Consider the following 9,237-nt stretch of genomic DNA (forward strand, 5'->3'; position numbering starts at 1 on the left):
AAAGACTCTTTATTCCTATATGAAACTTTGAAATTATCCATGTTATCTAAAAATAAACAGAATAAATTTTTTGGTTAACAACACTGAAAAATACTATTAAGGAGTTATCTCACATTATGAGGTAGAACAAAAATACTGCAATTTCAACATGCAAGATGAAGTAGCAACAGAAACCATCCATGTTAGTGAATGGATGCTGTGAACTTAGGGGTTCACAATTTTAGGTTGGGCATCTTCTGCCTTTGCTTCACAGAACTTAAAGGAGAGATGATGTTAAAAATAAAAATATGAATAAAATATTTTCACATTTTGGGTAAGATATATTTGATGAGCAGCCACTCTTGAAGACAAAAAAGTCTCAATATTAGGGTTAATCTGGTGTCCTTTCATTGCAGGTGAGGAAGGTGTTATTTAAATATTGATGTTGATAATGTCCCACTAAACAATGAATTATATCATGGGAAGGATATTTTACGTAAGAATAAACTCATTGATCATGTTATGAAAGCTGCATTTGAAAGACCTAAGTTGCTGAGGATCCAGACTTTGTGAGTTCACCTGGGGCAGCAGGCTACACATTATGGTGCAGATGCAGTATTATCCAGATCTGAAATAACGGCATTATCCAGAAATCCTGAATATCCCCAGACACTGGGAGTTGGTAATACTTTTTCTGTGTAGCACTGCTATTCCAGTCACGCAGTTAAACGTTGATAACACCAATCCAGCTCAACAGCTCCCTAACAACAGCTGTAGAAGTACTGTATTCACATGCAGCCTCTGTGTTACAGTAATAAAGGCAGTATTACACAATCCTATATTGGGGTATTTTTATTACTTTTTCAGATTCACACTATTATCCACCATGCACTTCTAAAACTGTATTGAGACAAAATGTTATTTAGAGGGTTGCTGGGTAAAATCTAGAACTACAAAGGTCTTGTTCACAGTCAAATTAATGTCTAAAAGATATCTGTATTTTTTGTTTTCTCCTTTGCTTTCTGCCCTTTTTTCTTTTCCTTACTGCCAAAAGTTTTATCAGATAGAGTTATTCTGTTAATTACAGTTGTGCAATTTCAGTAGCTGTTCCTGCAGGTAGAAACTGGAGATTTATTTGTAATTATCCTGCAGCATGAAAACACCTACCTTGTATGTTATGATCCAGACTGTGTGGCAATCTGGCATTTCATTTTCATAATGTTGTAAAGTTTAAAACTTTAGTAAAGTCATTGATGGATTTTTTGAAAACAGTTTTTTGGGGTTTTGTTTGTTTGTTTGTTTGTTTGCTATGTAGTCTCTTTCCAAGGTGAAAATTGGAGTATTTGTTAACAGAAGGGAGCTAGGAAATTATTTGATTCCATGCTCCAAAAGTCACTTTCCTAAAGGAAGCCTTGCACAACACTTTGAAAACTGAAATGTTTCTAAGGATTCTCATTTTTTTGATGAATCATGTGTTTATGACTTTCCTTAGATATCTTTATTCATGGCTCCCTAATGCCTTTTATCACCTCATCAGTAATCATCCCTTGTACAATGTCATTGCATGAGCGTAGCTGCACCAGAGATGAATTTCTCTAACATTCTATTTTTGCTTCCACAGGCCCTACCAAATTCTTGATCAGTTATCATAGTCTCCTTTCATGTTTTGCTGAGTGACTGGTGGTTTGGCAATATGTTTCTCTCTTGAGTCTCAAACTTCTCTCTTAGGACAAACAGAACAAAACTATTCACTTTTGCCATACAAAACAATGCCACAGATATCCCCAAGTTCAAAAGAAATCCGTAAAACTGTATTTTATTTTTGGGCTAAACTGCCTGCTGGAATTCTTGCAGATTCTGTTCTTGATCTCATTCCCTCTGGTATTCACAATGCTTCTGTTTCCTACTGCTCAGTCCCAGGACAACTATAATCTTTCTGCCAGCAGCACTACAGAGAAACCCTTTGTGCCTGTCATCTGCTTCAGATCCCAACTCCAGAGCTTTAAATCATGAAAGCATCTTCTGACCTTACCTTATTTTTCTTACTGAATCCCATGCATTCTTCTCACGTTGCTCTAGTCCACAAACTTTTTGCATGCCTCCAAGTATGTACAGAAACTCCTAACAGCCACATAATCCCCTTCCCCATTTTTCCATGTTCTGTGTGAAATGTTTCTTGGCAACTTACCTTGGCATGCAGCAAAATCGTGTTTGTTTGGATGTGAACCATGTGGTACATAATAAATGCCTGACAAAAATGCCTTTCACCAGGATTTAAAATATCAGTACAGTCATGTTCTTTTCCAGAATGTTTAATCCAGTGACTTTCAGATATCTGAAAACAAGAAAAAAAGGAGTTGATGTGTGTGTAACTTAAACTTGTGAATATCAAGAAAAATAATGCTAAAATGTGTCAGTGAAGCATTGGCTTTACTCTTCCACCCCATCTGGCAAAAGTCCACATGCATTTCAGCTGGATTTACTGTGCTAACTGCAGTGATACTGAATGGTGATGGGATTAGTTGGAGCAGCTTTGCAGTATGAGATCTGGGTCTGAGCCAGTACTGGGTGTATTCAAGAAGAGAGGTGTATGTGTCATCAGTGCAAAGAAATCCAAGCCTTGTTTCATCATGGAATTTTCAGTGTTGTAAGAGTGAAAATTCTGCAGGAAAATCAACTTAATTTATAGAGCATGCAAAGGGATTGTAAAACATTGCATATTTGGGGTTACTTCCTAGCTGTAACACATGTGGGGATAGCTTCAACACATTGTAGTTCACATAGCCCTGCCTTTTACCTTTAAAAAGGTTAAAAAAAAAAAAAAAAAGATGTTAGATATTGTTCTAAAGTTATCAAGGGCTCTGTTTCCTCTGAAATATGACCTTGTTGGCAAAGGCTAAGTGTGAATCTGTATATAGTGGACTTTTAAGGGCATTGCTAAAAGATGGCAGATTAACAAGTTCACATCCTATAATTCAGAATTTCTGGTTTTAAAAGGTTAAATTTCACTGACCCTAATCCTTAAGTAGGGCAAAACCCCACAGGCAACCTTAACTCATAGTTTATGAAACTCTTTTGTCAGAGAACATCTGTGTTGAATTGAAAGAGCAATATCTTCTTGAAAGACAAATGTGGCACCAATTACATAATAATTGCAATACCTGTGAAGTTGTGCCTGCATATAAATGTATCTGCAAAAGAAATGTTGTTAGGGAGTTATTGTCATTTTTTGCATCATTCAGACAAAACTTTCCATTAGAAAAACTCACCGCAACTTTACAATGGAAGTAGATTGTTATTTTAGCTTTATAAATAAAGGAATATGGGGCACAGAGCTGTGAAAAGCTATTAGCAGAACCGTGAGTAGATTTTGGATCTCTCATCATTGCCCAATATTACTATTGATAAATTTCCAAATAATTTATGTTCAGCTTTCTATTGTATATGGATACCTACAGGATACTGGTATACAGTAATGGAATATTTGAATGGTAGTATCTGAAGGGGTGTGTGGCAGAAATCATCTATATTCCTGTGACATAGATGATATAGACATTACTTAACAACTTCAGGAAAAAAATATGCAGCAGGATAAACTTACAACATATAACCTCTATCCAATTTACCAGATAGTTTGAGCCTTTTACATTAAGACTAGATGGAAAAAACATAGGGCTCCACAGTTTGTGCAAAATAGAAGATACCCACCTGTAGGATGTTCTTTCTATCTAAAGTCAAGGGGTCTCCAACACAGATATCAGGACAGAACACTTGGAAGTATTTCACAGTCTCATCATCTACATTGCCTGTCCTAGAATCAGCTCTTATATATGTTTGTTTAGGGGTCACCTTTTAATTTTAAAGGTATGCCACTTCTGCCTCAGTCAGAAACTATCATTAAAAAAATTACTACCTGAGACCCTTGTAAACAGTATTTTCCTAAATTTTGGACCTCAGTGCTACAATGTCTCCACCTGAACTTTTCAGTAGAAATACATGTGAAAACTTGTACTTTAATGGCAAATGCACCGCATGCAAAGAAGCAGAAGTACAATGGTCTGAGAAACAAGTTATATTAGTATGGGCTGAACAGTGCTCAGATAAGTGAGTAACCAAGCCTGCTCTTCCACAGCACACTTCAATATCCCTGCACAATCACAATACTGCCTAACACATATAAGTCTACCAAAAAGTCTTCAGGGAAGAGAACATCTTTATGGAGGTTCTATGGCATAATTCCAGTGGTGCTAGAAAAGAGGTGGTCAGTCATGTCTGACCACATCTAGATGCAAGAACAGAAAAAATAAAGTAATCAAAGTATTAAAGTCAGTTTCCACCAAATACCAGGTGAATTATGCTTCTCCTCATTAAACTGATTTTTCTGGAGTACTGAAATATTTAGCTGTACAAGTTAAGCAACATTTTCTGCATGTTTTTTGTTGGAGAGGCTGCATAAACATACCTGTGAAAAATAGAATTACAGCAAAAAAATGTTTCAGTTAAGATCACTCTTCTGCAAATGCCATGGTCCATCTTTTCCACATTATCACCATCATCTGAGACTAGATAGATAAGTCACTACTTTCAGTTGAACTTCACTACAAAGCCATTGTAAAAGACCAGCCCTGAAGTATTGTTTTCACCATATAGGAATGCCATAATCTGTAAATCCTCCAGCAGAGTAAGAATGCAACTCAAAATTTCCTACTTATTCTTATCATGGTAGTCAGTGTTCAAGCCAAATAATTAAGAGATTTAAAATGCCTTACCTTCTGTACTGACCACTGGTATTAATATATTTTCCCTGTAAGTGAAAAGAATACTAACAATTAAATTAGTTTACTTTCTCTCATCTATCTGTTCAAAATGTAAACTGTCAACACTGGACGTTGCCCAATGCAAAGGACCCAGGGAAAAATATACCAGTAGTCTTGGTATATATCCTTGCTTTATTCAGAATGCTCCTATTTATCCCCCACCCAGTTTTTGTAAAGATGTATGGAGAACATTGACATACAGGAACTGCAAGCGATTAACAAGGTAATGCAAGACTGAAGCAATAAGTAAGTTTCATATTGTCAAAAGTTCTGACCTGACAAAACCCCAAAACTTCCATTACTTTTGCCAACCAAATTCACATGGAATCTAAAGCCAGTCTCTCATTCCTATCTTGTCAGCCCAGTCTTTTGTCCTATATTGGTTTAGTATGATCACTACTGAAGTAAATGGTTACAGACTACACTCTCTAAAATTATTCCAGTATGTCTACTATTTTATAATGTGTACATGCTCTAGAAGGCAACATTTCATTGCCCATCAAAGGGGCAATATCATTACATTTTCTTTTTTCTTTTTCAAAACCCTGTCTCTGCAATAAATATCTGAAGTCTTCTAGAGAGGGCATTTGATGGGAGCATAACTAAAAGCTAATGAAAGATCCACAGAAACCTTTGATTGCAGTTAACTTCTTGGGTCTAATGAAGTTTCTTTTTTCTTCATGAAGACAGCTTCTAAACTTCCAGCCTAAATAGATTCATGGTAAATTTAAAATAATTTGATCATATGCCAACACTGTCCCGTAAGTTTAATACTTCTTTTTTTTCTCTAGCTTTTATTCTTTTGATATATTTATAAATAACAAAAATATTCTTTCACAAGTAGCCTTTTGCTCTTGCAGTATCTGCTGGTAATACTGACCCTTATTCTCCACTCTTTCTAGTCATTTACATATTCATGCATCTTGGCTGTCTTGATCATCAAAGGTGACAACTTAGTGCTTAAGACAATACATCACCAGTGTCTTTAATACTATCTACCTCTACAGAAAACATCAATGATTTCTCCTATTAGGTTTTTTCCCCCAAAAAAATATCATCCTGTTGACTTGATGACTGATTAACATATAACAGAAGTTGCATTATATGACTCCAGCTGCATCATCTGGTATTTGCAGAGCTAAATTCCACATGACTGTCAGATACAAATGTCCTGAGAAGGGGTGTAGAGAGGAGGCCTCTGGCTGGCCAATCCCACCTTCCCATCTGGGACGCATAACATTTCTGGACAGTTCATCTCTCAATGGGGATGCTTTCTGATGATAACTGTATTATTAAGTAAGCATGATTTCCAAAACCTTTGGTGAAAAGTAAATCAAAATTCCTAATTCCAAAATTCAATTTGGACCAAAACCACAGTCAGAGAATGCTGCAAACTGTGCTCACACAACCTGACCATTACAACAACTTTCATACTCTGGACAATTAACGATGCTTTTTCCTGTTTAACAGAAATCCCTCTATATAGGAGTAGCCCCAAGTATTCTGCAACATGATATAGTGCTTTTAAATGCATTTCAAAAGCTTGCAAATTTAGCTGTTTTTCCCCCCATATTTTTTTTAAGCAAAATAATTAACTGTGAATTGGAAACTGACAAGTTATAAACTTTGACAAGATTTCCCCCCAGTTTATATTGCTGGAAAATGCAGGAGACATTATTGTTAAGCTAAGTTCTACCACCCAAGATCAAAGAACATAAGCAGTTCACTTATCCAGTTGGAAGTACTGGGTTCAAAAGATAAGAAAAAGTTGGTCATCTCCTACAGTTCCTATGATTCCCCAAATTTCAGGCCTGTAGTCTTGATTTCTGATTTGCTCCCTTGCCTCAAGTAAGGCTATTGATCATAAATGTTGGTTCATGAACGACTTATAGCCATACCTTGAGGGAATTTGTCAATCAAAAAACCCCCAAAATTTGAAAATGTCACATAAAACCATTTCTCTATGTACTGTCTTATCCTGATAATCTTGATGGCCTACTAAGGGATCATTGCATAACTCAAATGTTTCCCTGTTGTGCCATTTCTCTAGATACAATCTATAAACATGCCTGTTTTTCTACACATACTGTATCTAATGAAGTCCCTGTAGTCTTCAGTACTGTCAACAGGAGACCCACACTTCACCTCACAGCCAGCCTTGAAATTCTCAGCTGAAACACAGAGAAATGTGTGGCTGAATCTTGTTACAAGGTCTGGAATCTAAATAAGATGATATATCAAAATATGTTACACTATGGTATCTACATGGAAAGGTTTTGTAGAGCCTTTCTGAGCCCTAAGATCTTTCACATGTTTTAAAAGGATATTGCAATAATCCAATTGGGAAACTCAGTGTTAAACTGTATTACTTTTGCCTGAGGACAGAAATTAGAAAACAAAAAAAAGAAAGAGGTGATTCATTCTGTGTCAAACCCTTTATTTAATTCTTAATTTCAAATTATTATCAGAGAAAATGCATAAAACACAAGACGGCATAGAATACTTTGCTACTTGATAGATGCCTCAGTCTTCAGTTAAGAGAAAGAATATGAAGAAAAATTAATAGAAATTATTTCAAGAGCAAAATTCCCAATGTGTCTGTCTTCCATATCTCTTATGCAGCTCAGCCGAGGTTGCTTTTATTGCAAAAAGAATTTTGGTGGACTCTGATATGTACTGGCTGTGTCTGCTGTCTTGGTTATTTTCCTACTGGTCCCTTAGGAAACTCATAATGGAAACAACACACTGACATTGTTTTATCATCTGTTGCCTGTGCAGAAATCCTCATTAGCATTAGAATTTCCCTTTTTATTTCTAAGGTATTTCTGTGAGAAAAAAAAGAAAACAAAAAAAAAGCAAACCCACAAAACAATGTCTCTTACTTCATATTCTAAAACATGCCTCTCTGGAGCTACTTTTTTCTCTGTACTTAAACTATTAGTTCAGTATATGGAATCCTGTCAAAAAATGCAGCTTTACCAGCAGTAAACTGATACTGTTACAACACCTTTCACTCACCACAGAAAGAGGTTGCAAAGAATGTATGAACTTATATTTCTCAAAACCTCCTAGTTCTGATGATGCTCTGTCATATTCCCACTTTCTGTCAGGAATTTCCATTTCAGTAAAGAGTTTGACATTAATGCTATCTTGCAGTATTATTTCCTAGAGGGGGAAAATATAGCTCTATCATGTCCTACCTGTAGCTCCAAAAAGCAAATCAAAATCTCACTGACTCCTGCTTCCCTATAGTATTCCATTACTTATCACTTCACTTTGAATCTTTTGCTGCTCAGAGAACTTCTCAGCTTTACTTAGATTCAAATTCCAATCCAGGAATAAAGATCTCAGCCTTCCCTGCTGAACAACAAACAGCTCACCACAACCTACCAACAGTGCAAAGAAGTTTCTAAAACCACATTCCAAGCAACCGGTTAAAAGATCTTCCACCCTTAGTACCAGTGAAGCTAAAGATGAACAAAACTCCATGTTACTTTAGTAGTTATCTTGGCTGGAAGAGGAAATTAAGGCTTTATCACCTGAGAAAATGTTCTTAAAAGAGATTATTGTCCCTCACAGGTTTATAGTGCTGAGGTAATGAGGACATTTAGCAACAGTCATAGTGAAATTGCTCTAAAGGAAATATACAATTGTAAACATTTTCAGGACAGTTGGAAGTGCTAAAATGTGTTAAGCTTTGTAGTTTTCTTCTGTATCATGTACACTTCATTATTCTTAATCTAAATATAAATCTAGTAGTTCCAAAAGAACAGGACAGCCTCAGCCATCTCCAGTCAGGCACAACTACATCATGTAGGTAACTAACACAAATATTTTTTTTTTACAGAAAAGCATTTTTGAATGTATCTCATCTAGGATTCTTTAGGATATGTTTGATTTGGAGGACTGGCTATCTCACTTGGGAGTGACAATTATGATTCTTTACATTGTGCTGAGAACGGGATCTGGTTCAAAATATTAATTAAGGTAAGGTACATAGGGAATTAGGATGGCAACTGTTAAATCTTTGTAGATTTGCAGATTCCTTGTATAGGTAAGAGTATTTAGCCAGGGACCAATTCCTTAAAGGCAGGCAGAAAGACAGGGTGGGAAACAAGCTGATAAAACAGTTCAACAAGTAGAATAGCTGCATTATGTTAAAGTTATTGCGTTATAGACCTAGTTACAGAAATGAACGCTGAGAAAAATCTGAACCGAATCACATAAATTCCAGAAATCCTGGAAGTCCAGAGATTTTGAGATTTCTGCATAACTTGTGTTTGTTATTACTGTTCATTCACCAGATGCATTTCTTCCATGTCTACAGTGCATACTGCATTTATGTTAATGAGTTTAAAACTAGTTAGAGAAACTTAAAACAAGATAGTAAAATTTTGTGTTCCATTCTAAAAGTCCACTGAATAATGACAAAATATGGAGT

This window comes from Falco cherrug, chromosome 5 (assembly GCF_023634085.1).
Source record: "Falco cherrug isolate bFalChe1 chromosome 5, bFalChe1.pri, whole genome shotgun sequence".
In the NCBI taxonomy this organism is placed as follows: domain Eukaryota; kingdom Metazoa; phylum Chordata; class Aves; order Falconiformes; family Falconidae; genus Falco; species Falco cherrug.